Below are 24,256 nucleotides of genomic sequence, written 5' to 3' on the forward strand. Positions count from 1 at the left end.
GTGCAGCACACCAACATTACACAAGTATACATATGTAACAAACCTGCACGTTATGCACATGTACCCTAGAACTTAAAGTATAATAATAAAAAAAAAAAAAAAGACATTTGGAGAGGTTGCAGTTTGAAGACAGACTATTTAGATTTCTAGTTGAGGGAAGGCTCAGAGGAGATACAGTTTGCTACAGCGATCTTCCCTTCCTCTGAATGTTACTCCAATTGTTGCCTGAATAAATAACATACTAATTCATCATATAGTGTGTTCTCTAGTAGTCTTGAAGTGTACCCAAAATAAGTCTTTATACTTATCCCACATTTCCCCAAATTATGTGATTCTCAGGGGCAAAGCCCATGTGTGCTTGGTTTACAATGGGAGGTGGCACAGTCTCTTGCTTATAGTTTGTGTTCAATAAATATGTTAATTTTTGATTTGACTACAATTTTTTAAACTGAATGTTGCTTGTATGGTAAATTATATAAGAGAATCAAAGCAAATATTATAAAATCTTGACAAACATAAGACGCATACAAACAAGTACTACTTAAAGGTCCGTTGTAGAAGCAGCATGAATCGTACTACTAGGTAGATGTTGAAAGGTTTGGGAGGTAGAAAGGAAAAATTAAACATTAATGGTTGAAAATGTAAGCTTGCATATTTAGGAGACGTGTCTAACTTTTGAAATTACAAGAATGAAACAGGAACCATAGCAACAAAAATCCACTAGCTGTACTTATTTTCTCAGCTAGCATGAGAATTTGCTTCTTTTGCTTTTGATTTTTAGGTATTCTTGTGATCTTGATGGACTGTGATCTTGAGGCACTTAACTGATATCATTAGTATTCATCTTCTTTGGCTGCTATAAAAAAAATCACAGAGTCGGTAGCTTATGACAACAGAAATCTATTTCCTCACTGTTCTAGAAGACAGACCCCTGAAATCAGTATCACTGGTCCAAAATAATGGCATCAACAGTGCCACGCTTCCTCTGTAGGTTCTAGAAGAAAATCCTTTCTTTTCTTCCTCTGACTTTAGGTGGACGCTGACATTCCATGACTTTTGCCTACATAATCCCAAAGATTCCTCTGTGGTCATGTGGCCTGATCTTTTTCTGTTTGTCAAGTCTCCCTGTACGTTTCTCTTACATATACACTAGTGATTACATTTAGTGCACACCATATAACTCAGTATGATCTCTTGATCTCAAGGTCTCCTACTTAACACTCACGCATAGATTCTTTCTGCAAATCACATAGCATTTTTAGGTTCCAGAGATTGGGACCTGGTAACATTGGAGTTAATTATCAGCCTGCGGTAATAGCTATTATTGCTATTGCTATTATTACATATAGCATAATGGGCTAGAATTTTGATTTTGTAATTGGACAGAACTGAGCTGATATCCATGTATGAGCTAAAACATATTGAAAAAATAAACCTCTCTGTGGTTCAGTTTCCCAACTGTTAAGCGAGTAGATGTATGAGTAGTTTCTCACACTATTGTTATAGTGATGAAATACGTTAGTGTATATTTAACATTTTAGCAGTTTGTACTTTTGTAAAACATAAATTCACCATAAATTATAGGTATCATTATTTTTACTAAATTAATAAAATCACTAATTTATTCAAAGCAAAATGTCAGTTAATCTAAAGGCTATAAAATTTCATAAAGCTTTAGCTGCTGTTTTCAGAAGTTTATAATTGCTGAGATAAAATTCAAATGCATAAAAAAACCCAGAGAATTAGAAAATGCATACTGGAAATCATAAATGCTAGAGCTGGGCAAAATAACCATTAATCAAGGTCATGGACAAAGTTTTTCTTTTTTCCAATTTTTAAAATTGTGATAAAAGACATTTTATATGAAATTTATCATTTTGATTACTTTTAAGTGTACAGTCCAGCATTATTCATAATATTGAAAAATCATCACCATCATTTTTCATCTTATAAAACTGAAGCTCTATACCCATTTAACTCCTCATTCCCCCACTCCCTAGCCACAGACAACAGCCATTCTATTTTTGTATTTACGATTTCAATACCTTAAGTATCTCGTGTAAGTGGAATCATACAAACTTTGTCTCTTTGTGATTGGCTTATTTCTCTTAGCATAATATTCTACAGGCGCATCCGTGGTGACCATATTTCAAAATATCCTTCCGTTTTAAGGATGAGTAATACTCCATAGTATGTATATATACCACATTTGGATTATCCATTCATTCATTGATGAATGTGTGGGTTACTTCAAAATTTTAGCTATTATTAATAATGCTGCTATAAACCATGGGCATACAAGCATCTTTTTGAAACCTTGCCTTCAACTATTGTGGATATGTACTCAGACGTGGAATTTCTGAATCATATACTAATTCTGTTTCTAAGTTTTTGAGGATTCACCATACTGCTTTCCACAGTGGCTGCACGATTTTACATTCTCAGTAACAGTGTACAAAGGTTCCAGTTTCTTCACATCCTTGCTAACATTTGTTACTTTCAGTTTTTGATAGTAACCACCCTAATAGGTGTGAGGTAAAATCTCATTATGGTTTTGATTCTCTAATAATTAGTGACAATGAGTATCATGTCATGTGCTTATTAGTCATTTATAGATCTTTTTTGGAGAGATGTCTATTCAAGTCCTTTGCTTATGTTGAATCATTATTGTTTTTTGCTGTAGAGTTTTAGAAGTTTTCTATATAATCTGGATGTTAATTCCCCACCAGATAAATTATTTGTAAATATTTTTTCCCACTTACAAATATTTTCTCCCATGCCTTGCCGTTTTACTCTGTTCATATTCTTTTCATGTACATTTTTATTAATAAATTTATTAAATCTAATTTATTTTTTCCTTTTGTTGCCTGTGCCTTTAGTATCAATTCCAAGAAATTATTGCCAAATCTACCATCATTAAGATTTTGTCCTTTGTTTTCTTCTAGGAGTTTTATAGTTTTAGATTTTACATTTTATGTATTTGATCTATTTGACTTTGTTTTTGTATATGGTATTAAATAAGGATTCAGCTTCATTCTTTTAAATGTAGATATTCAGTTTTCTCAGCAATATTTATTGAGCAGACTGTCTTTTCCCCCATTAAATCACGTTGGCACCCATGTTAAAAAACAACTGACTGTATATTCAAGGAGGTGTTTCTGAGCTCTCTATTCCATTTCATTTGTCTACATGTCTATCTTTATGCCACTACCACACTGTTTTGATTACTGTAGTTTTGTAGTAAATTTTGAAAAGATGAAATGTGATTCCCTTATCTGTGTTCTTACTTTCAAAATTATTTTTTTGCTATTCAGAATCCCTTGGGATTCCATATGAATTTTAGAATAGATTTTCCTACATCAGTAAAAAATGTCATTGGAATTTTGAGAGGAATTTCACTGAATTTTCGATTACTTTAAGTAGCATTGTTATCTTAACAATATTATTTTATTTATTATTTTATTAATTATTAATTTATTATTATTTTAGATGCTGTTGTAAATAAAATTATTTTCAAAATTCCCTGTACAGATTGTTTACTCTTAAAGTATAGAAATGCAACTGATTTTTTGCGTGTTGACCATGTATCCTGCTACTTTGCTTAATTTGTTAGTTTTACAGTTTGTGTGTATGTGTGTAACCTTTACATACAAGAGTTTTCTTTTTTTCATTATTATACTTTAAGTTCTAGGGTACATGTGCATAATGTGCAGGTTTGTTACGTAGGTATACATGTGCCATGTTAGTTTGCTGCACCCATTAACTCATCCATTACTTTGGGTATTTCTCCTAATGCTATCCCTCCCCCAGGCCCCCATCCTATGACAGACCCTGGTGTGTGATGTTCCCCTCCCTGTGTCCAAGTGTTCTCATTGTTCAGTTCCCAACTACGAGTGAGAACATGCAGTGTTTGGTTTTCTGTCCTTGCGATAGTTTGTTCAGAACGATGGTTTCCACGTTCATTCATGTCCCTGCAAAGGACATGATCTCATCCTTCTTTATGGCTGCATAGTATTCCATGGTGTATATGTGCCACATTTTCTTAATCCAGTCTATCATTGATAGACATTAGAGTTGGTTTCAAATTTTTACATACAAGAGTTTTCTACATACAAAATCTTATCACCTGTGAACAGAGATAATTTTACACTTTTCTTTCCAATTTACAGATCCTTAGTTTCTTTTTTACTTGCCTAATTTCTAGCCTGATTGATCTAGTACTTCCATTACTATATTAAATAGAATTGGCAAAAATTAGCATTCTTTTTTTTTGTTTCATATCTTAGGGGAAAATTTCAGTCTTTCACCATTGGGTGTGATGCTAACTGTGAGTTTTTAGTATATGACCTTTATTACGTAGAGCTAATTTCCTTTTATTCCTAGTTTTTGAGCATTTTTAATCGTGAAAGAATGTTGAATTTTGTCAAATGCTTTTGCTGCAGCAATGGAAATAAACATTAATATAGTTTGGATATTTGTCCCCAGCCAAATACTATGTAGAAATGCAATGCCCAGTGTTAGAGGTAGGGCCTGGTGGGAGGTGTTTGGACCAATGGGGCAGATTCCTCTTGAAAGGCTTGTGCCATTCCCTTGGTGATAAGCAAGGTCTCACTCTGAGTTCACTTAAGATCTGGTCATTTAAATGTGTGTGGCACCTTCCCTGCCAACTCTCTTTCTCACTTACTCTTGCTTTCAATATGTGATGTGCCTGTTTCCCTTTCACCTTTCACCTTGATTGAAAGCTCTCTATAAGGCCTCCCTAGAAGCAAAGCAGATGCCAGAACTATGCTTCCTGAAATCCTGTGGAACTGTGAGCCAATTAAACCCGTATTTTTTGTTTTTTATAAATTACCCAATCTCAGGTAGCTCTTTATAGCAATGCAAGAATGGCCTAATACAAAAATGTTTTGTTTTCTTTTTCCTTTCATTCTGTTGGTGTAATATATTACATTAATTTTCCTATGTTGAACCATCCTTGCCTTGTAGGAATAAATCTCAGTTGGTCTGGTGTATAATCTTGTTAATATTCTTATAAATTTAGTTTTCTAGTATTTTGTTGAGGATGTTTTTCATCAGTGTTCATAAGGGGTTTGTAGTTTTCTTTTGGTGATTTTGTTTGGCTTTAGTATCAGGACAGTGCTGATTCATAGGATACATTAGGAAGTATGCTTTCCTCTTGAGTTTTCTGAAAATGTTTGGGAAGGATTGGTGTTAGAATTAATCAGAGAAGTCATCAAGTCTAGAATTTTTCTTTGTCAGAAGATTTTGGATTACTGATTCAATCTTCTTACTAGTTACAGGTCTATTCTATCTTCTAGTTTATGATGATTTTTTCATGATTTTTTCTTGGTAGATTTTGTGTTTTTAGGAATGCATTTATTTTATATGTTTTCTATTTTTTTGGTGTACAATAGTTGATAGTATTCTCCTATAATACTTTCTATTTCTACAGATTGGTAGTGTCTATACTTTCATTTCTGACTTCAGTAATTTATTTTTTTGTCTTAATTCATCTAGCTGAAGGTTCGCCAATTTTGAGGATCTTATCCAAGAACTATCTTTTGATTTCGTTGATTTTATTTACTGTTTTGACATTATATATTTTGTTTATCTCTGCTCTAATCTTTGTTATATTCTTCTTTCTGCTAGCTTTGGCTTATTCTTCTTTTTCTAGTTCCTTAAGTTGTAATGTCAGATTGTTGATTTGAATTTGCTTCAACAAAAATGTTTACATCCTTAAATTCTTTCCTTAGCCTTGCTTTCACTGCGTCCCATAACTTCGAAATTTTTGTATTTTTGTTTCATTTATCTTCAAGTATTTTTATGTTTTCATTGTGATTTCTTTCTTGTTCCATTGGTTTCTGATGACCATGTTATTTAATTTATGCAAATTTGTGAATTTTTGCTTTTTATTTCTGTTATTGATTTCTAATTTCATCCTGTTTTTGTCAGAGAAGATACTCTGTATGTTATCTGTCTTTCTAAATCTATTGATACTCAATTTGCTGCCCCACATATGGTCTATCCTGGAAATGTCCCATGTATACTTCAAGAGGTACATGCTGTTTTTGGTGACCAGATTTTTCTGTATATCTCTGTTATATCTGGTTGGCTTATTGAGTTGTTTAAGTACTTTCTTGTTTTACTTATCTTCTGCCTTTTTTTTTTTCCATCCATTATTGAGAGTGGGGTATTGAAATTTCCAACTAATATTGTAGAACTATCAATTTCTTCCTTGAGTTCTGGAATTTTTGCTTGATGTATGTTGAGGGTCTTTAATAGGTGCATGAATTTCTTTTTTTTCTTGAGTCTCACTCTGTCACCTAGGCTGGAGTTCAGTGGCACAATCCTAGGTCACTGTGACCTCCACCTCCCTGGCTCAAGTGATTCTTCTCTCTCAGCCTCCCGAGTAGCTGGGACGACAGGCACGTGCCACCACACCCAGCTAATTTTTATATTTTTAGTAGAGACAGGGTTTCACCACATTGGCCAGGTTGGTCTCAAACTCCTGACCTCATGATCTGCCTGCCTCGGCCTCCCAAAGTTCTGGGATTCAGGCGTGAGCCACCGCGTCTGGCCATGATATATATATATATATATATTTTTTTTACATATTTCTACTATATGGAAGCTTTTATTAACTAGAATGTCCTCTTTTATGTCTTGTAAACATTTTTTTATTTAAATTCTACTGTATCTGATATAGCCACCCTTGCTCTCTTTTGGTTACTATCTAGGTGGAACATATATTTTTTCCTATTATTTCACTTTCAATCTATTTGTGTTTTTAGATCTAAAGTGAGTCTCTTCTACACAGAATACAATGGAATAATATTTTAAATCCAATCTTTCAATTGCTATTGTTTTACTGAAGAATGTAAACATTAACATTTGAAGTAACTAATGAGAGAGTTACTCTCATTAAAATAACTTCTCACTTTGCTCTTTGTTTTCTATTTGCTCTTTGTTTCCTACATGTTTTACAGCTTCTTTGTCCTTTATTTTCTATATTATTGTCTTTCATGTTTGGTTGACTTTTTATTTTATTTATTTATTTATTTATTTATTTATTTTTTTGAGGCGGAGTCTCGCTCTGTCGCCCGGACTGGAGTGCAGTGGCCGGATCTCAGCTCACTGCAAGCTCCGCCTCCCGGGTTCACACCATTCTCCTGCCTCAGCCTCCCGAGTAGCTGGGACTACAGGCGCCCGCCACCGCGCCCGGCTAGTTTTTGTATTTTTTTTTTTTTTTAGTAGAGACAGGGTTTCACCGTGTTAGTCAGGATGGTCTCGATCTCCTGACCTCGTGATCCGCCCGTCTCGGCCTCCCAAAGTGCTGGGATTACAGGCTTGAGCCACCGCGCCCGGCCTGGTTGACTTTTTAATAGTGAAATGTTTAAATTTATTTCTCACCTTCTTGTGTGTATTCTATAGCTATTTTTTCGTGTGTGGTTACTATGAGATTATAGTTACCATCCTAAAATTATATTAATTTGGATTTATGCTAAGTTAACTTCGATAACAGAGAAAATCTGTCCTCCTTTACACCTCCATCTATACCTTTTCCTGTTGTTAATGTCATAAAATCACATCTTTATAAGTGTGTGCCCCCAAAAATGAAGTAATAATTCTTTCACATACTTTAGTCAATTAAATTATGTAGAAAATAGAATGTAGCTAGAAACAAAACATATACTAATACTATGTTTTATAATTATCTACCTGTTTACCTTTTTATGGTTTTTATTTCTTCATGCAGCTTCAAGTTACTGTCTGGTGTCCTTTCATTTCTCCTTCCAGAAGTTCTCGAGTAGGACAAGTCTAGTAGTAACAAAATTTTTCAGCTTTTCTTTGTCTGGGAATGTCTTGGTTGGAAGATTCTTGGTTGGCAGGATTTTAGCCATCTTTTAACACTTCGAATATATAGGTTATTTTCCATATTCATGGGTTATACATCTATAGATTCAATCAACCCTCTATAAAGAATATTTTTTAATTCCAGCTGTACTGAACAAGTGCAGACATTTTTTCTTGTCATTATTTCCAAAATAACGCAGAATAACAATTATTTCCAAAGGATTTACATAATATTTGGTATTTTGAAAAATCTAACGATGATTTAAAATGCAAGGGAGGATGTGCATTTGTTATATGCAAATACAATACCATTTTATATCAGAGACTTAAGCATCCACAGGTTGTGGTATCCATGGGAGGTCCTGGAACCAATTTCCCATGGGTAGCAAGTGACAACTGTATTGGTCCATTGCATTCTGACCTCCAAAATTTTTAATAAGAAATCTGATAATTTTATAGAGAATCCCATGTTTGTAATGAGCCACTACTCTCTTGCTTCTTATAAGATTTTATATTTGTCTTTCTCTTTCAAAAGTTTGATTACAATATGGATATCTTTGAGTTTATCTTACTTGAAATTTATTGTGCTTCTTGGATATATACGTTCATGCCTTGCATTAAAATTGGGAAGCTTTCAGCCATGTTTTTCTTCAAATATTCTCCCTCTCACTTTTCTCTTGCTCTTCTTCTTTTAGCACTTCCATCATGTGTAAATTGGTCTACTTGATAGTATTCCACAAGTCCCTTAGACATTGTTCACTTTCATTTAAGATTTTTTCTGCTCCTCAAATTCTTTAATTTTCATTTCCCTATCTTTAAGGTGCAAATTCTTTCATCTGCCTGCTCAAATCTGCCTTTGAATTTGCCTAGGAAATTCTTCATTATAATTATTGAACTTTTCAGCTCCAGAGTTGTTTTTATTTTGTTTTGTTTTCTATCTCTTTATGAACATTTCTGTTTTTTGCTTACATAATTTTCTTGACTTTCTCTATATATTCCTTTAATTGTTAAGCATCTTTATGACAGTTTATTAAAAGTCTTTGTCTAATAGATCCACCATGAGTTTTCTTTTGTTATTGTTATTGTTTTTTTTAAGTGTTGTAGGCTGTCTCTGTGCCAAGCATAAGCATAAGATAAAAACTTGCAATCTTTTTAGATCTTTTCTGAGCCTACACGTTTCCCAGGGTGTACTCACTCATTTTCTAATTTTTCCTGTACAATAAGTTGCTTTTGAATATAGTAGTCATTAATGTCTGACTCCCAAAAGGAGAAAATGAGAAAAATGAAGAGCTTGGGGAAAGGATGACAGTCCTTTAAATCCCCTGGAAGTCACATCAGAGAGAGGGGGAAGGACTTGCAACAGTGAGGGGAGGTGCAATAATAATGCCGACCTGCTTCTTCTTTTGAAACTTGGTGATCATAATCAGCAGTCATCGATCAGAACACAGATTCCTGATATTTGAAGAACAGAGTCCATCTTTCCCACCTTGGACCCTGCAATTTGAGTGTAAGTTGCTGCAGAAACAAGTGCACAGGTGCATGCCACAGCTGCCCACTACAGAGCTGAGCTGAAGGATAGGCAGCTGCCTCTGTTTATAGCTGAAATTGACTGGAATTTTCTGCAATTTATTGTCCAAATCTTCCCCTGGAATTCTTGAACTTTCAGTAGCCTCCACAGTTCCAAAATAGTTACATCAGACATAATATGCCAGTGTAATTGTTTTCTGCGTAGGTAGAGAGATTTCTATTCCATCAGGCAGATGGTAGAAAAATCCACCATCTTTCAAGAACCCTCTTGACATGACAGGTTTTTATACAAAAGTTTTAGTCAACATGTCTTTCTTTACATGTCAACATGTCTTTCTTTACATGGTGGCAACAAGGAGAAGTGCTGAGCAAAAGGGGTAAAGCCCCTTATTAAAACCATCAGATCTCATGAGAATTCACTTACTATCATGAGACCATCATGAGGGTAACTGCCCCCATGATTAAATTACCTCCCATCAGGTTCCTCCCATGACAGGTGGGGATTATAAAAACTATAATTCAAAATGAGATTTGAGTGGGGACACAGCCAAACCATATCACTGGTCGTTGCCAGCAATCTTTAATGTGTCTCGGCTGTGGAAACATTATTACAATATCTTCCCATGTTGAACTTCTCTGTATGTCTCTTCCATATCTTCAAACTTCTCTCTCCTTATAAGGAAACCAGTTATTGGATTTAGGGCCCATACTAATCCAGTATGATCTCACTTGAAGTTGAATACAGCTGCAAATACCTTATTTCCAAACAATGCCTCATTTGGAGTTAACAGGTGTTAGGACTTCAACATATTTTTGGGGGGAACTCAATTCAACCCACAATAGCAGGTACTCATTTACTGAGCACTAATTAGAAAGAAATTATTCTTGTGGTGAAATGGTTTAGTAGTCTATTATAGGATTCCTCATAAAAGCAGTGAAACTAGAGTGAGAAATAGATAAATTCACTATCATAGTAAATTTAAACACACTTCTCCTAGTTATTAATTAATCAAGCAGGAAAAACAAGTGTATCATCTACATTTAAATATCATGCTGAGCAAGGTCAGTATACTGAACATTTATAGAACACATACTTTTCAAGCACATGTGGGATATTCGCAAAATTAGAGATTAACAAATGGCAAGCAAATAGTTTCATATAGAAGACAATTTTGACCAGGATAGATGTGGAGAAATAGGAACACTTTTACACTGTTGGTGGGATTGTAAACTAGTTCAACCATTATGGAAAACAGTATGGCGATTCCTCAAGGATCTAGAACTAGATGTACCATATGACCCAGCCATCCCACTACTGGGTATATACCCAAAGGATTATAAATTATTCTACTACAAAGACACATGCACACGTATGTTTATTGCGGCACTATTCACAATAGCAAAGACTTGGAATCAACCCAAATGTCCATCTGTGACAGTCTGGATTAAGAAAATGTGGCACATATACACCATGGAATACTATGCAGCCATAAAAAAGGATGAGTTTGCATCCTTTGTAGGGACATGGATGCAGCTGGAAACCATCATTCTTAGCAAACTATCTCAAGAAGAGAAAACCAAACACCGCATGTTCTCACTCATAGGTGGGAACTGAACAATGAGATCACTTGGACTTGGGAAGGGGAACATCACACACTGGGGCTTATCATGGGGAGGGGGGAGGGGGGAGGGATTGCATTGGGGAGTTATACCTGATATAAATGATGAATTGATGGGTGCTGATGAGTTGATGGGTGCAACACACCAACATGGCACAAGTATACATATGTAACAAACCTGCACGTTATGCACATGTACCCTAGAACCTAAAGTATAATAAAAAAAAAATAAACAAAATCAGAGAAACCCAAATAAACTGACGTTAAATAGAAAAAAAAAAAGTAATCTCAAAAGATAACTTAAAAAAACTGAATATCTGAAAAATTTAAAACAGATTTCTAAGTAATTTATGTTTCATAGAAGATACCATAAGGAAAATTAGAAAAAAATTAGAATTGACCATTAATAAAACACAACATTTCAAAAACTTGCTAAATGGAACCAATGTTTTGCATAGAGAAACACTTATAGTCTTAAAATAATAATTAAAATAAATAAAATATAAAATTTAGTAAAGTAAACAGGAAAAAAGATGATATAGTACATGCAACCAAAAAAAAAAAAAAAAAAAAAAACACACACACACACACATGTATATATTTAGAAAGGGCTCTCTGATATCACACTGGGCTTCAGAAAAAAAAAAAAAAAAAAAACCCAGAGAGAAGGAAAGAAATAAGAAACAGAAAAATAATGGAGCAGCAAAGTTAAAAGTCAGTTTTTGAAAAGACTGAAAAGATGAACAAAATGTTGGCAAAATAGTTGAAGAAAAAAGGCACAACTAATTTTAAGAATAGAAAAGCGAGATAATGACAGATATAGCAGATAGTAAAAGCATAACAAAAATACATATGTATTAGTGACACTACATTTGAAAACTTAGACAAAATGAACAAAATCCTAAACAATTATACCTTACCAACACTGATTCAAGAAGAAATAAGAAACTTCAATAATTCTACATTTGTAGAATAAACTAATAATTTTAAATTTTCCCATTGGGCCCAGGTGGTTTTATAGGAAAATGTTACCAAATATTCAAATCATAGATAATTCCAGTCTTATGCAATCTTTTCCAGATAAAACGAAATAGAGAAACATGCCCCAGTTCCTTCTATGAGGCTAGTATAACCTAACACTAAAGACAATGTCATCTGCAACCAGGAACAATTTGACTTTCTGCTTTCCGGTCTGGATATCTTTTATTTCTTTCTTAGTCTGACTAGAACTTCCAACAGTAGGTTGATAAGAGTGGTAAAATTTGTCATCCTTCACTAATTCTTGTAGGGAAAGCTACCAGCTTTTCCTTGGTCAGTATGATGTTGGCTGTTGCTTTGTAATATATGGCCTTTATTGTTTTGAGGTACATTCCTTCTAGACCTCATTTGTTGGGTGTTTTTATTATGAAGGGACATTGAATTTTATAAAATTCGGTTTTTTTCTATTAAGATGATGATACATTTTGTTTCTTATTTTCTGTAGAGGTGATGTATCATATTTATTAATTTTCCTATACTGAACCATCCTGGCATCCCTGAATTAACTCCCACTCGATCATGGTATATAATATTTTTGATGTGCTGTTGGATTCAGATTTTTAATATTTGGTTGAGAATTTTTGCATCATTTTTCATTGGAGATCATAGCCTGTATTTCTTGTCGCTTTTATAGTTGTTGTGAATTTATTTGGTTTTGGTATCTGGGTAATGCTGGTCATGTAGAATGAGTTTGGAAGAATTCCTTCCCCTCCAACAAAAAATAGTTGGAGAACTTCTTTAAAAGTTTGGCAGAATTCAGCAGTGAAGCTGTCAGTTCCTGAGTTTTTTAGTGTTGAGAGACTTTTTTTAACAATTTAATCTTGTTACTCATAATTGGTCTGTTTAGGTTTCCTATTTTTTCCTGGCTCAATCTTGGTATGTTTTGTATGTCTGGGAATTTACCCGTTTTCTCTAGGCTTTCCAATTTGTTGACATATAGTTCTTCATAATACACTCTAATGATCCTTTGCAGCTCTGTGGTATTAGATGTAATGTCTCCTTTTTTGTTTCTGGTTTTATTTATTTGGGATTTCTTTCTTTTTTAGTTTAATTAGTGATTTGTCCATTTTGTTTACATTTCAAATGACAAGAACACCTACAATTTTTGCTGCTGGACACTCTTACAATATCTACATCTTTGTTGAATTTCTCATTTAGATCATGAATTTTTTTCCTGATTTCATTAAATTGTCTACCTCTTTCCTCTGGTATCTCCCTGAGTTTACTAAAGGTTATTATTTTCAATTCCTTTTCAGGGTCTCCTTAAATTTTTATTTCTTTTTGGCCATTACAGGGAAAGTATTGTTTTTTTTTTTTTTTTTTTTTTTGATGACATCATGTTTCCTTGCCTTTTAATGGCTTTTGTATCCCTACATTGATATCTGTGCATCTGGTAGAACAGTTTACTCTTCCAATTTTACGGAGTCTTTTTGTGGGGAGTGGTAAAGATTTTCACCTGCATATGTGTCCTAGAGTGTCAAGTAGAACGTGTTGGCTTTGTTCTAGGTAGTGCAGATGTACAGTCTTCATGTAGTTTCTTCCGCTACAGCCTGTGTCAGCAATGTCTGTAAGTACCTCAGTGGCTTGGAGTGCAGAGGTTTGCACAGCGGGTTCACCTACGCAAGAGTTGCTCCTTTGTGGGTGCAGTACTGGGATGGTCTGTGCTCAGGAGACACATGAGGTTGCTATTTAGCTTGACTGAGGAGATACTCCTTTAGGGGCAGGGCACTGGGACAACAGATATTCTGCTAAACCCAGACTTCAAGTGGCCAGGGTCCTGTTTCTGTAGCCCCTAGAATGAGGAAGATGAACTTCCTACTAGAAAGCTTCTTCCAAGGGACCAGCGAGCTGTAGCAGCTTGGACTGGGAATGGTGACCCACCATTTGTAAACATGGTGTAATGGTAGCAAAGCCTCCAATTTAAGGAGCTACAGAGTTTACTCGCCCCTGGAGCTGAATACACTCTAGCAGTGGTTCTGGCTTCAAGATGGTACCTTAAAAAGATAGATTGGGTGATGGCGGGCAGACGGGGGCCACAATGTGGGCCCCTTCTTTGAATCAAAACAGTCATATGAACTGGCAGATTTCACACTCGGTTCAGGTCATGTGAGAACTGCAGGATTCTCCAGCAGCAAAAACTGCAGGTATGTGTGGCATTCGTGGGGGCTACTAGGGGCCTGCTGCTCTCTTTGGGCAGGAAAGTTGCTCTTGCTTGGAAGCTGATTCCTTCTGGGAGACAGGGTGAGAGCAACAATGTGCCTCGTCTCTTTCTCTATTTGGCCATCACGAGTCTCTGTGTTCCACATGGCCTCTGCCAGTCTCTTGCTCTACTCCAGTAGTATCCCTTAGACACTCTAGTCAAATAATAGCTGTTTATGCACTGTTTTCGTCATTTTCTGTTGGGGGAAGATGCGCACCAGAAGCTTTCAGTCAGTCATCATGCTGATACCACTTTTTCCCTTTTCTTTTGAGAGAAAAAATATTAAAGATTTAAATTTTTTTTTGCCAACAGAATTTAACAAGTAATGGGGAAAAATGGATAAATGAACTGGTTAATTAGCTCTGATTTTAATATACGCTCTGTTTTATAAATCAAAATTCCAACTTCCCAGTGGCCCAACATCATTGAGTTCTTCATAACTAAGAAAAGAAACACTTGTAAGAAAAAGTATCAGAGAACCAAAATGTAAAGAAATGATTGAACAGTAATTCTATTTTTAGAACTGTCCTTAGCCTTTTGGAAGTGTGGAAACTATACTGTAACTCGTTTCTCCATGGGACAGCTAAATAATGCAAGCATGGAATGCTCCAGGATGTCACAGTGGATAGCGATCAGTGTGAGTTATCATGCTCAGGGATGACTCCATGGTGAATCTTTAACATATTTTTTATCTGTCTACACTCCACAAAAAGGATACATGAAAAGAAGCCTTATGATGATTAAATTACTCCAATTTGCCTTTATTTTCAGTTGTAGAGTTCCTGAGGATAGTGTTTGAACTGAATGCGTTTTGACAGCACAACAATACAATTCCCATGTTCAGTGTGAGATTACATATTGCTCTACAGATCTGTTACCTGCTTTGTTTGCCTTTTCCTATATCTGGTTATCTGCCTTTCACCATTCAGTAGATAATTATTATCTTACTATATTTCTATCTTAAGATGGAACAAGCTAAAACAAAGCCAAGGGAATATGAAGAGAACTCAATTTCATTTCATTAAACCACAATGGAATGCAATTTGTATTTCTTAAGATTATGAAATATGGTGTACATTTGTGAGCACCTGGATCTCGGTGTTAGTAGAAAGCAAATAAAAGGATAGGGAAAGTATTCCTTTATGGTATTAAAAAATGGTTCATATTAAAAATATATTTTTTCCAAACTACTCTGAAAATCCTTGGAAATTTTCATAATAAAAAATGCCCTAAGCACTCAGATTGTCCGTAGCAGAGCTGTAATAATATAAATCAAAGGCAGGCACTTCTTCTAAACTTGATTTTGAGAAATCTGAAATCCTTTTGTTTTGAGGTGGTGGGAAATGTATGTACACTTTCACCGCAACTAATGACTAATATCAGCAGGTGCTGTATGTGCCTGCTGTACTTGTGGCCAGAAAATAGTAGAATAAAAAGCTTGTATTTATTGAGCATGTGTTATGTAGAGCCAGAAGTCTCTAGGAGATCCTAACTTGATTATTTTTCCCTTCTGGCTTTATGCAACACATGCTTAATCAGGTCAGGTCATAATTTAAGAGCAGTTAAATGGTTCTCTTTTCAAATGTATTTCTCCTACCAGTCTGCCAAAATTGCAAAATGTTCATCATTAAACATACCCTTTAGTTAAGACATTAGTGTTCCTCATAAAAATGCAAATATATTGTTAAGCATTAATATCTTATTACTAATTAGTTGATCAATTTTACCCTGACAAAGAAAAGAATCATGACACAATGGGAAATACGAGTCAGGCAAGAATATTTATGAGGTAAAAGGTCAGCAAAGGCCCGAACTATGGGGTGCTACTAGGAGGAAGTTTCAGGTAAGGGAGCTCAGAGGAGAGATTCTAGTAAGGCAGATAGTATCCTGGGGGAAGGGAGACCTTAGATCTGTCTTAAATCTCCATACCTGGGTGATCACATTTGCTAACTGAGCCAGTGACCTCACCTGCAATTTGTGTAGGGAGTGAGGAAGATGCACATCGGTATGGCTTACATAGATTTGGATGCTGGTAATTTAGATTTACTTTGGAGAAAAGATGTACGACAGAATTAATGACTTCTTTTGGACACATAAAATGTCTGAATTCTAACAACAACATTAACACGATTTGGGGTAAATTATTGTGTTTTTGAGAGAAACTGAGGAAACAAAGTAAAACAATAATAGTAATTGCAATGATGATGATGTTGATACAGCAGACAGTAAATAGAATGAAAACATCTAAAAATAAAGAAATGGACCGTGAAATGTGAAAGACCAGAGAGAAGGGGCAGGTGGGTTGGCCACGAAATGTGTTCCTGGATTCTCTCCTTTTGGTTTTCCATGTAACGTCCTCAACAGAACAAGTCTTTCAAAGCAGTAAATCCTAGTTCTTGTGATTATTTCTTTTTTTCTTTTGCAAGTGGAACATAAGTTTGCGTGTCATAAATCTTGGCCAATATTAATAGTAGTTAAGTATTTTGAATCCTCATGAGGTGTCAGGCACTTTTCTAAGCATTTTATATGCCAAGTTTATTTCAGATTTGTTTTAAAAAGCTGGGACAGAGAATAAATAAAAACTCTTTGAGTAACACTATGTTAAAAAAAATAGAAGGGTAGCTTTAAATGCAGAGTTCAGTGTTTCAGCCTGACTTTCTATATATAATTAGAGAAGGACACTGTCTCTCATCTTCTAAATAATAATAACTAATACTTAAATATCATATCATGTTACAAATTCTACAAATTCACTTCCCTTATCAATTCTTTGAAGCTTACGACATTTACATGGGTATAACCTTTAACTTATGTACTTCTCAAAACAACCTAGGAATTAATGATAAGAAAACTGAGACACAAATGAGTTATGAGTTATTTAGTTTGACCAAAGTGAAACAGGAGTAAGTACCGGGACCAGATGTTAAACCTAGGCAAGAGAAAGAGCTCTTTATTACGAGATACAGTGACTCTTTGGGCTTTAACTTAGTATGACCTCAGTAAGTCTCTTAGCTGTGATTGGTACAATCTGTAAAATGACTCACCTCAGTAAGTCTCTTTACTATAACAGGCACAATCTGTAAAATAAAAAGGGTGGTGTTAGAATTCTAAAGTTCTTCCTAGCTTTCAAATTCTATGACTCAATCCTGGTAAGGCTATGGGGCAACAGTCAATGTCATACTTCTTTGGAGGATCTAAAAAGTTTCACTTACAACGGACACTTGTCAATGTATTGTTTTACTTCTAGAAATTCAGTTCACAATATACAATATAAAGGCAAGTCATGATAGATGAGAATGCTTATCTGAGATTTATCTATGATAGCATACAATTTGGAAACCACTTCAATGTCTAACCAAGGGTTTGATTATTTACATTTTGATACATGATTGTGCTCTTACTAATACCATGTGTTCAAAGACTAGTTAATGATATTGAAAAAGCTCACAATACAATAATAGACAAAAAATAAAATAACATATAACATTATAAATACAGTACTATCTAATCTTGATTTATACATGTATGTATATGTGCACATGTGTACACTTTTAAAGGTAAATGGATGAGTATTAACTTAGTCCTTTGTTTGCTAACGTGATTATACATGAGTTGTATTTCCAAACTTTTGTAAACAAGCATTACTTTCAAAACCAGAAAAAAACAAAATATTTGGAAACAAACTGTACTCAACAATATATATCAAATTCCATGAATCATTTCCTTCTTCCCTATTTTCTACTTTTGATCATCTTTGCAGATTGATGAGGACCTAAGACTGACTTTCCCTGGATTCCCTAGAAAGCAGTGACATTCTTGCTCTAACCAGTTGGGTAAATATTTAGAATGACCATGCATTTGGAATGACTATATGGGTTTTCTGCCTGGTAACTGTGTTGATGGCACCAAGTTAACCATGGCCTAAAACTCTGTTTAAGAATAAGCCCTCTACAATATTGTTAAATGCACAGTCGTCTGAGGCTTCTTATAATAGCATATAGCATATTGTTTTCACTCAATAAATTTTAAGTCATAATAATCAATAATAATAATAATAATGAGGCAATAAAAAATAACTGGATTCAGTAGCACTGATGCAGTAGCTCTTTATGAGTTCCCGGTAGGGAGAGCAAGTTGCAAGCAGAACCAAAAAGGCCATGGTGTTCGGCATGACAGGCCTTCCAGAACAGCTTGTGAGGCAGAACCAATATCGAGTGTGTACACATATGGGGCTGAAGTAGTGTCAGTTTGCAGCTCCAGGAATTGGGGCTGGTAAAATAGCATAAAAAGAACTGGAAAAATCTGCCCAGCTCCAGCGACCTCTGAATGGTATCTTTCCTGCTATGATAACAAAGTGTGAAAGATCTGACAATGTCATGAACTTGTAGGTAGGCAAACCTAATGTGAACTTGTTCCATTGTAAAACGTATCTTCCCCAAAGAACCTGCCCTAACTGTCCTAATCCTAGCATTTAATCCCCTTTCTTACTGTTCTTACACTTATTAATATATTCATGCATTCAGATATTTAAATATTTTATTTTGTATGTTGAATGCATGTATTCATGTTTATTTCTATAACCTCTTCATGAGTTTTCTAAATTAGATGATTTACTTGCTTGATTTTCTTTTATCTTGCTATGAAATGAGTTTAGAAAGTTAGGACTCCTAGGAGCAAACACTTGGCCCAATTCTAGGAAGCAAAAGGGCAGTAGACAAAAGGGCCCAAGGACTCATTATACAATTATTTATTCCTTCTATAAATTTCTTTCTGTCTTTCTAGGATGTAAGCTGTATGAGGGCACAGTTTTGTTTTAGTCATAATGTAACCATGGTAACAGAAAAAGTGTCTGGAACATAGGGAACACTCAATAAATATTTTTGAGTGAAACAAAATAATGTTCAAAAAAGGTACCCACCCCCAGAAAACACATTGCTATGGGAAGATACCTCACTGGCTCTCAAAGATTTTTAAATCAATGAGGGTTAGTCAGGATGACCGGGGTGAAGCAGGCTTGAGAGCATTCAGCCTAAAGGCATCATTTTTCTTATACCTATCAGAGAACTGTGTTCAAGTCGTTCATTTTCCCAGACTTTGACATTGACTCGATTACTTCCTGACATTAATTGTGACAGATCAAGCATTTTTCCTTGTCTATCTTTCATTATGCTTTGTAAGCCAAGGCATCAATTTTAAACTTGTTTAACCCAAAACAGTCACAGTGGACCAGGCCAAAAAAAAAAATTATAAAATTGACCACAAAGGGAATATTCACTATTCACCTATTTTGTTAAACGACGTACTCTACTTGCACAGCAGCCATAATAGGAAAGAAATTCCTGTGTGTATAAAACACAAAGTAAAAGGCTTATAATGATAATTGTTATTATTCAATAACCTCTCTTTGTTTTTAGTTAATACACATAGGAAGTAGATTATGCATTTGCAGTGAGCTTTCAATTATATAGCTGTAGATAGTAAATATGAGATATGCATATGTTGAAGAACTAAGACTATTCAGACTTCCCCCAACACCTATTTTTAGGTTTTGCTCTAAATTTCCATGTGACCAGGGAATTTAATAATAAAATATGTGATCAAACAAAATGTACAGAGTTGTCTATTGTTGAAATCACACTCCAAAAAGAGCTGCTCAACCACCCTGAGACAAACATTTGCACATGTATTTCAATACCGTGTGTGTGTGTGTGTGTGTTTGTGATTTTTCACTGAGGTTGGTCAGTCTCTTTCAGAATGTAAGCTCTTCGGTTGAAATGCCTTACAGCATCCACCCAGAGATAAGCATAGGAACAGCACAAGAAACATCTCTGGATTTTTAATCTTTGGTCTGAAGACCTGTGTTTGGAATTCTACTTTGAGCAGGAAGATCTATTCTTCATCTGCTCCAAAAGATTTACTCTAATCATCCTCAAAATTTATCGTAGATTTTCTCACCTGAAAATGCCCTTAGAGATCTTTTGGTTAATCCCTGGTTTTGAAACATGAAACTCATTTACCTCTTGCTCAAATGGCCATCGAACAAATTCTGGAATGAGAAAATTTTAAAAGTTGAAGTTAAAATCCTCCGTGTTAAATGTGAACTAGTGGGGAGGGATAGCGTTAGGAGATATGCCTAATGTAAATGACGAGTTAATGGGTGCAGCACACAAACATGGCACATGTATACATATGTCACAAACCTGCACGTTGTGCACATGTACCCTAGAACTTAAAGTATTATAATAATAACAATAATAATAATAATAATAAAATGTGAACCAGGGCCAAAAGCAAAGAGATGCCAGCAGCCAGGACAATTGACTATTAGAAAATTTGAAAAAGAGAAATGACACCAAAGTCTAATACCAAGTTGATCGGGTAGATAAAGCATCACTTTTTATGTAATAGTAAATCAACAAGACCCCCTTCTCACCACCTGTGGCTATTTCATAGCAACATTAAAATCATGTTTTCCTTTAAAATCACAGAGAAAGAAAAAAGGGTCGGAGCACGTAAGAGATATCAGTAGTCTGGTTTTGCAGACAGATGCATTTGGCATGCCCTGGGGGGCAATGATGTTACTTTCGCTTTATTAATTGAGAAGATTCTACATTCATGATATCCACTTTTTCTCATTCCCTTCCTGAAGAGAACATTCAAGAGGGAGGTACACATTCCATGTTTAAGTAAAAAAAATAAAAACTCTCTCTTTTGGTTTTATTGCATGCTAATGAAGCATGATGGGAGTGAGAGATCCTACAGCAATGCAGCAGGTTCGGAACACTGACAAGGTCAATTATCTCCTGATAAGTCCTGCACTGGCAAAGATTAATAATATGACTAATATTAATTGAATGTGAGTTCATTGAGTTTTATTTCTTATTTTAAAGTTCTCTTGGTGGGTGCATGGCATGGTGCACAGAGAATGATGGATGGAAATGATGAAATTGTTAATAAGCCCTTACACCCCTATGGCCCACTGGGCCCACAGAAGATGCAGGTTTGATTTTTTTTTCTTTGGTTCCAGCCACTGCCACCCTGGTAGGGACTGGCAGGAAACCAAAAAGGGTTGATTTTGTAATCCAATTGGTTCCACAAATGAAGAAAGTGCCAGGGTCTTCAAACCTATGATTTCTGAATTTCCCAGTCAAAACTGGAATGAAACTAACTGCATAGTGTAACTTAACAAGAATTGAGTCTAGTTGATTTATAAAGAAAGACAAAAGATCATACTTCTTTATTGGGTTCTATCATCACAAATAAGTTGCCTATTTTAAATTTTAAAAATTCAATATAATGTTTGCTTGTATTTTCTCCAGTTTTCATATAAAATAAGGAAAGTATGTCCATGGACAGAACTTATTTTGAATGAGTTGAAAGATAGAGGCTAATTTGCATTGAGGGTTGGTACTCCTGTAAGTGATTTTTGGGACTTGGGAATTGAGATGCTGCTATTTAAATTCCATTTCTTTCCCATGTATCAGACATCAGTTTTATATCTGGTGATAACTGACCTCGGTTAACTGATCTCATGAATTCACACTTCTTCTTTGCAAAGTTGGGTAGAGATGTAAGTGGTTATATTATTTTAAACCATAGAGAAAATCAGTAGAGTAATTCTTTGTTTTTGAAGCACTCAGTGTATAAAATGATATAATGACTTATTTTACCAATCCTTTATTTGTAAAATATTGTTTTCCTAAATGTATGGTTAAAATAAATGCCATCCATAAAAATGAAAAGGATGAAATGAATGAAAGTAACTGTAAATGCAATAAGTCGCAAAGAACCTAAAAGTAATTTGAAGACAGTCTGTTTGAAGCCCTGTAGGTGATAATTATATGAGATTTTAAACATAATATTAATCTCCAACTTAATTTAATTTTAAAATTTTCCTACCTACCCTGACTAAACATGACGCCTCCCTTCTATGGAACTCATAGTTCAAAATCTGGTAACTCTAACTTGACAACTAGTAACTAACTTTATTATTTGTATCTCCTGTTGTGTTGTCGGTCAACTCAAGTAACAATGTCTTTTTCGGGTGTGCTGGTCTTCACTCCTCAATGGATACATGACATGAATGGAGGCCATTTTATTTAACATTTTCATACTGTGCAGAGTACCAGGCAAGACAGAGTATCCACTAGGTGCTAAATTTAAACTAATGCAGCCGGGCGCGGTGGTTCACGCCTGTAATCCCAGCACTTTGGGAGGCCGAGGCGGGCAGATCACGAGGTCAGGAGATCGAGACCATCCTGGCTAACACGGTGAAACTCCGTCTCTACTAAAAAATACAAAACAAAATTAGCCGGGCGTGGCGGCGAGCGCCTGTAATCCCAGCTACTCGGGAGACTGAGGCAGGAGAATGGCGTGAACCCGGGAGGCGGAGCTTGCAGTGAGCCGAGATCGCACCACAGCACTCCAGCCTGGGCGACAGAGGGAGACTCCATCTCAAAATAAAAAAAAACAACAACTAATGCTCCAGCTTGTTAAGCATTGCACTGTAATAATAAATCAGTGATAGGCATATGGAAGATGTATGTGGAGGTATCATTTTTCAGGTGAGCCTGATACCTCTAGAGGATCATCTGGATTTAGAAAATGATGATCATGCTAAGTAGAGGGGTAGGAATCATAGGATGCAATACCTACTATTCAAAACGAACATACCATGGGCTGGTGGGACGCGAGGGGTGAGGAAAGAAACAACTTTCACTGCAGAGAAGAAAGGAGAGGAGATGCATTAGCGGCAAAACAAAGCCATAAGCCAGATTCCTCCAAAGGCACCAGAAGTTCAGTGCAATGAAAAAGGCACTGGAGAGGTTACTACCATCTGTAAGTTTACATGTTGATAGCTTAGGGGGGAAACAATTACAATTATTCAGAAATACTGATGAGAAAGTTCATAATTAAGGAAAGCAAGATTTAAATAAAATATAAATTGTTCGAGGTATTGTTCCATATTTTGCTTTTTTAACTCATTTTTCTTGCGATCTTCCGCTTCTATCATCCAGAAAGCATTAGAGGGGTCCAGGGCCTGATGATACAGGTTCTGATACACAACCTACCCAGTGATTTCATCTGCTTATTTTCACTCCCCTGTGAACGGGGTTGGCAACTGCACCCGCCAAGAAGTGACAGCAGTTGACAGCTAGAATATTAAAGTCAGATGCGTGTGACTGGGGTTCAATGAAAATACATCAGAAAGGATGAAGCCCGTCCAGTTCAGTCGCACATTTTGCGCTGCAATTTTTAAAACCAAAGTACCTGGAGTCTCAATTGAAACACATTGCAATGTCCCATCACCCGTGGCAGAATGTGGCCTGACATTGCCTTCTCCATTTCCAATTTTCTTAGTTAAATGCATAACATATTTGTAAATGATATTTATTTTATTATAAATAGGATTTGGATTATTTTTTACATCATGGCTGTTTGTTTTGCCTCTGCCCTCTCTTAGTGTATTTCTGTGAAGTATATAAAAGCAGAAGCCCTGAGAACCCAAGCAGGAATCTTTCGAGTTACCACGATGGAGGGAGTAACATGTTGGGTTCAGAATGCATACACCGAACTTATACTTGGAAATAAGCATTGCTTATATGAGGTTTAACATTTTAAAAAATAGTATCTTTTTGTCCTTATGGAATTGCCCTATACCCTTACTCTTTCTAATCCTGTTAAACAGTGGGATCTAGTTGGTAGTAGGTAAGTAGTTGATGTGGGTAACAAGACATTTTGCTTAATGCTTGAAATTGTGACAGGTGTCTTCTGCCAATGGTTAAATATTGCATTCCATAGTTTCTTATGGTACCTAAAAACTTACTAGAAAGGAGTTGAGATAGTTCCCCTCACTCTTATTCGTAACCTTAGTACATTCCCCTCATATTTCTCCCCTCTGTAGTCCTAAAGATTTTGAATATGAGGTAGCATGCTAGAAAAGATTGCATGTGGTGTTAGGTGGAGTATAATAAACTTTAAATGGTATGTAAATCCTAGACTTTGAATTATAAGTTTT

The sequence above is a fragment of the Colobus angolensis genome, unplaced genomic scaffold, assembly GCF_000951035.1.
Source record: "Colobus angolensis palliatus isolate OR3802 unplaced genomic scaffold, Cang.pa_1.0 Scaffold342, whole genome shotgun sequence".
Lineage (NCBI taxonomy): Eukaryota > Metazoa > Chordata > Mammalia > Primates > Cercopithecidae > Colobus > Colobus angolensis.